Source organism: Curcuma longa, chromosome 19 (assembly GCF_044706935.1).
Source record: "Curcuma longa cultivar G26 ecotype Majalengka, Jawa Barat chromosome 19, ITB_CL_G26_1.1, whole genome shotgun sequence".
NCBI classification, from domain to species: domain Eukaryota; kingdom Viridiplantae; phylum Streptophyta; class Magnoliopsida; order Zingiberales; family Zingiberaceae; genus Curcuma; species Curcuma longa.
This window is the reverse complement of record NC_133879.1, coordinates 7,969,773-7,975,934: the sequence shown is the minus strand read 5'-3', so window position 1 is coordinate 7,975,934 and position 6,162 is coordinate 7,969,773. Positions and strand designations below refer to the sequence as shown.

Below are 6,162 nucleotides of genomic sequence, written 5' to 3'. Positions count from 1 at the left end.
ATGTTTGTTCCCTTACTCTCAATGTTTACCACCTTGTAGGGATTCTAACCAAAATACCAACTCGACCTCGTCAGGCTTTGTTGGCATTTGACCTTGAAGTCCTATGTGGTGGCCCTCTAGTAAAGGTGACGCCAGAAAGTCCGGTTAAAGGCATTCCTCCTGTCACGAGGCGCCCCGGTCATACGATCCAATGTCATACCCTCTGTCACCGAGTACCCTGTTAAGGACCTTGTCCTAGTGGCCATCAACCATTAGATATCCCTTATGGGGGTTTACCACTATGTAGGAATCACTTCGGAAAGTCCGGTTAAAGGCATTCCTCCTGTCACGAGGCGCCCCGGTCATACGATCCTAGGATCTCCCTACACAGTAATCTACCCCTCATAATCATGCATATGCGCTCACACAAACATTTCATCAAACACATTCAAGGCACATAATACATGAAACAAATGTAAACATTTCATTGAATAGGAAAAATGACATAAACTAGTTCATACATCACCATCATCACATAGATGTTCATCCTACATCCTAAACTCAAGGATCTACTCCATTACAAGAAGATTACAACAAGTATACAAGAAAAACGTCATCCACCAAAGAGGAAAAGACTTATCTTTGAAGCGTGGGCATCCGTTGAAGATCTTCTCACTCCGGTGTAGGATGGATCGGTGGAGATGAAGTGTTTAGGGCCTCCCCAAGAGTGGGGAGGCGCCTTCCCCCTAGCCAAGACCTAGGGTTTTGGAGAATGACCCAAGATAGCCTCCAAAAGGTGCATAAGGATGTATTTATAGGGTCCAAGCACACCCCAGCACGCCCCCGTCACACGGCCATGCCTGGGAGGCACGACCATGTGAAGCCGCTTCACTGATAGGGAGGCACGGCCGTGTCTGGGAGACACGGCCATGTGCAGGTGTGATTCTGAGGAAGGGGCACGGCCGTGTCTGTGAGACACGGCCATGTCCTGGCGTGGCACTGGAAATGAGACACGACCGTGTCTGGGAGGCACGGTCATGTCCTGGCGTGGCACTGGAAATGAGACACGGCCGTGTCTGGGAGGCACGACCATGTGCTGTTGAAGCTTGGAATCTGGCACGGCCGTGCCTGTGAGGCACGACCATGTGCAATTGTCTTGCTGGACGGAGGCATTCCCCTGCCTCATAGACACGCCCCTGCCTTGCCCCTGGCACGCCCCTGCCTCCCCTAGGCACGCCCCTGCCTGGACTGCTTCTGAAAGGTGGGCATATTCGTGCGATTTAGCACATCCTAGAGTTGGAACCAGTCAAAACTGCCCTGAATGAAAGTTGTAGATCTTGAAGTCCTCTTCAATTTGGTATATGGCACGTCTCATGGTTCCATCGGAGCTAAAAGTTATGGCCATTTTACTTTTGGTCTGCAGAGTAGTCCAACTGAGACACGACCGTGTTTTCAACCCTGGAATGATGAGGCACGGCCGTGCCTAGTTGAGGCACGACCATGCCTTGTGAGGCACGGCCTGGGGAGGTCAAATACGGCCCCGGGAGCCTCTAAAACACTTCAAATGACTTCCAAACTCATCAAAATGTGCTTCAATCTCCATTCCTTGCTCCACCATCAATAATGCATCGTTTTGGCTCTAAATCGCATCCTGTCATTCAAAATATACGAAGAGCAGATCTCCAAGCAAAAGAGTAGAAATATGCAATTATAAAAGAATAAGGTGCGATAAAGTGTAGCATATGCAATGAATTACAAGTAGATGAGCGTTAAAACAAGGTTAAAAATCATATATGACCTACGCTCATCAGATAGTACATTTTGATTGACCATTTATCTGTGGATGAAATGCGGTGCTAAAATAAAGCTCTGTACCCATTGCCTACTGCAGATTCTGCCAGAACCGTGAGGTAAAACGTGAGTCGCTATCCGAAATAATGCTAGCAGGAACTTCATGTAATCTACAATCTCTCTACAGTACAGATCTGCCAAACGATCCAGTGAATCAGTCATACGCATAGGAAGAAAATGCACAAATTTGGTTAACCGATCAACGATTATCCAAATCACATCATGACCCTTCCGGATCTTCAGCAGTCCTGTAACAAAGTCCATCGTAATGTGATCCCACTTCCACTAGGAATTGGGATCTCCTAAAGTAATCCTACTGGTCTTTGGTGTTTAGCCTTCACCTGCTGACAGACTAAACACGTCACAACAAAATCTGCAACATCTCTCTTCATGTTGTTCCACCAATATGAGCGTTTCAGGTCCCGATACATTCGAGTGCCACCCGGATGTATCACAAACCTAGAATGATGTACCTCCTGTAATAACTCCTCCTTCGCTGGATGCTGCTCTGGAACACAGAGTCATCCTCGAAATCGGAGTATCCCATCTGTATCATGAGAAAACTCTGACTGCTATCCAGAATCCACTCTGCTACAGATGAACTGGATATGCTGATCGCTAGCCTGTGCTGACTTAATCCTCTCCACTAATGCTGACTGAGCAACCATCGAAACCAGAACACCCCACTGAGTCCGACTATGCTCCACCAATCTTAAGTCAGAAAACTACCGTACTAGATCAGTAACGGCTACCAACTAACTAGCCAGAATCCCACGAGACTTCCGGCTAAGAGCATCTGCGACCACATTAGCTTTCCTTGGGTGATAGCTAATGGTGCAATCATAATCCTTCAGTACTCCATCCAGTGTCTCTGTCTGAGGTTCAGCTCCTTCTGCGTGAATAGGTACTTCAGACTCTTATGATCTGTGAGGATCTCAAAAGTGACTCCGTAGAGATAGTGTCGCCAAATCTTCAGAGCGAAGATAATAGCGGCAAGCTCTAAATCATGTACCGGGTAGTTCTTCTCGTGATCCTTCAGCTGACGAGAAGCGTAGGCAACCACCCGATCACGCTGCATCAATACTGCCCCCAATCCCTGGAATGACGCATCGGTATACAATATGAATCCATCATCACCAGAAGGAATCATCAGAATCGGGGCACTCACTAATCGCTGCTTCAGCTCCTGGAAGCTAGTCTCACAAGCCTCTGACCAAATAAATTTGCCCCCTTCTTGGTCAGACGAGTCAGCGGTGTCGCGATACGAGAGAAGTCCTCTACGAATCTCCGATAATAACCAGCTAAACCCAGAAAACTACGAACCTCCTGAACAGACTTGGGCTGCTCCCAACCAGTAACAACCTCTATCTTCTGAGGATCTACGGAAATACCTCTGCTAGATACAACATGTCTAAGAAATCCCACAGAAGATAACCAGAACGCGCACTTGCTGAACTTAGCATACAGCTGCTCTCGACGTAATGTCTCCAATACGATGCGGAGATGCTGCTCATGCTCTGCCTCCGATCGAGAATATATCAGAATATCATCGATAAAGACAATCACGAACCGGTCCAGATACTCCAAGAAAATCCGATTCATCAGATCCATAAATACGGCCGGAGCATTGGTGAGACCGAACGACATCACCAAGAACTCATAGTGTCCGTACCGAGTGCGAAAGGTTGTCTTCTGCACATCCTCATCTCGTACTCTGAGCTGATGATAACCAGATCGTAAATCAATCTTAGAGTACACACATGAACCCTTCAGCTGATCAAATAAATCGTCAATACGTGGCAACGGATATTTATTCTTGACTGTTACCGCATTCAGCTGGCGGTAATCGATGCATAATCTCATGGATCCGTCCTTCTTCTTCACAAATAAGACTGGAGCTCCCCACGGTGATACACTAGGACGAATGAAACCCCGATCCAATAACTCCTGTAACTGGATCTTCAGTTCCTCTAACTCCTTCGGAGCCATCTGATACGGAGCCTTAGACACTGGTGTAGTGCCTGGAATCACCTCAATCGTGAACTGGACCTGCCTCTGAGGTGGCAAGCCAGGAAGCTCGTCCGAAAAAACATCCTGATAGTCGCGGACGATACGAACATCAGAAGGACAAGAAACCCTGACTTCCTCTGCTTGCTTCAGAAATAATAAATACCCACGAGCATCCACCGTCTAACATCCTCTGAAGCTTGTATAGCAGAAATAATGGATACAACATCACTCCGAGTACCCACGAATTCCCAAGCGGGTTGATCCAGAGGTCGGAAGGTAACCACTCTAGCTCGACAGTCCACGGTAGCATGATAGGTGGCTAACCAATCCATACCCAGAATGATATCAAACTCCATCATATCCAGCACCTGAAGGTCCACCGTAAGAGTATGACCGTCGAAATCCAACGGACATCCCTTAATCTCCTGATTTGTAGTCAGCACTTCACCCGAAGGTAAAGAGACTGCCAGACTACAAGGTCTAATCATAGGGATTCGCCTAATTTTTCTCAAAAATAATCTAGACATGAATGAATGTGAACTACCCGTATCTATCAAAGTATCAGCAAATATAGTATAAACTGAAACCATACCACGGATGACCGATCCATCGGCCCGCTGCGCCTCCTCTCGTGTGATGGCATATGCACGACCAACCTCTGTGCTGGACGGCTGTGCAGCTGGCTGAGATATAAAAGGCCTCCACTCTGTAGAAATCTGACTCTGAGGTACAGATGTCGTCTGCTGAACATAGTGAGGAGGTACATTGTAAGAAGTCAGTGCTGCTGGTGGCCGCTGCTGCATCGGAATCGCTCGCATAACAAATCTCTGGCTGGGAATCTGCTGGTAATACTATATACTCTTTCCCCTGAATCTGATACATCCGTCCTGAAGATGGTAGAGATCTCTGCTGCTGAGGTGCTCTGTATCTCGCTGGTACCCTCTGCTGTCGTGGCTGTGTGGGTCGTCCTCCAGCAGTGGAAGTATCAGTGCACTCCAGCTGAGCTCTCCGTGTGCAGTCACCAATCATATGACCAGGTTGTTTACAATAATAGCAAACAACCTGATCAGATGGACAATCTGAAACCTGGTGACTACCAGATCCACAGCGATAACACTTCTTCTCCGTAATCTCCTTCCTCTGAAACCCACTCGAAGATCCCGCAGGTCATTTACCTTTCTGTCGTCTGGAAGAATCCCATGTCCCAGGATCCCTGAGCTGGCCTCTTCTGACCAGAACTCTGTGAACTCTGACCCTTCGATTTTTCTGCGTCTCTCTCACGAGTCACCTGCTGCTGCGTCGTCTCAATAATCAGAGCACGATCCAGTGCCTCTCTGTATGTGTTGACTGTACAACTGGACATCTTCAGTCGAATATATGCAGCCAGTCCCTGAGTAAACTGGAGCATCCGATCACGGTCTTGGGCTACTAAATGTGGGCAAAACTCCGCAAGTCTAGAAAACTCCGTATGATATTCAGTAACAGATCGGTCCCCCTGCTTAAGACTCAGAAACTCCTGACGCTGTGCCATACAAAATGCCACTGAAAAATACTCCCTCTCAAAAGCCTCTCGGAATGATAACCAAGATAAGCCCTGCTCTCCGAGTACCGTCCTCTGAGTCTTCCACCACGTGACAGCCTGATCACGAAGGTGGTATACTGCTAACTCGACTTGCTCTGCCTCAGTGCAAGAGATATACGTGAAGGTATCAGTCAAGTTCTCCAACCAAGAACGAGCGAGCCATGGGTCAGATCCCCCATGGAACAAAGTCATCCGATCCTTTACAGATTTTGCCAGTGATAAAATCTGGCTCTTATCCCCAGTCTTGCTAACTGTAGCCGGTACCCGATCAGGTAAAGGTATCTCCGGACTGTCCCCAACATGCTCGAAAACCTCCGGCTCTACTGGCGCAATGGGTCGTCTCGATGGTCGACCTCGTCCTCGATTTTCAGGGGCCATAATATCACCTGGTAATATACAACTACTATAAATTCCTAGAAACAGTATAAATGTACTAGAAATTTTTACTTACAACTGCTTGGAGAATTCGTGTCGCTGTCTGTCCATCTCACAACTTGGATCAAGTAACCAAATTCGATACACCCAACACGACGACAAACTCAAAAACTAGACCTAAACCCTAAAATTAAATGCTTAGCCTAATATGCTCTGATATCAAACAATTGGTATCAGATAAACCTACAGATGCAATGATAACTCCCGAAGACTACAAATGCAATGATAAATCTGACATAAATCCGACGGACACCAAAAAATGGACACAAATGCAACGGACAAATCTGAATGAACCTAACCTGCTC

At 47.2% G+C, this 6,162-nt stretch overlaps 1 pseudogene; it reads right to left on the bottom strand.

The window, feature by feature from the left end:
- Positions 1-4,691: 4,691 nt before the first annotated feature.
- On the bottom strand, positions 4,692-5,800 carry LOC141812494 (uncharacterized; annotated as a pseudogene).
- Positions 5,801-6,162: the final 362 nt, after the last annotated feature.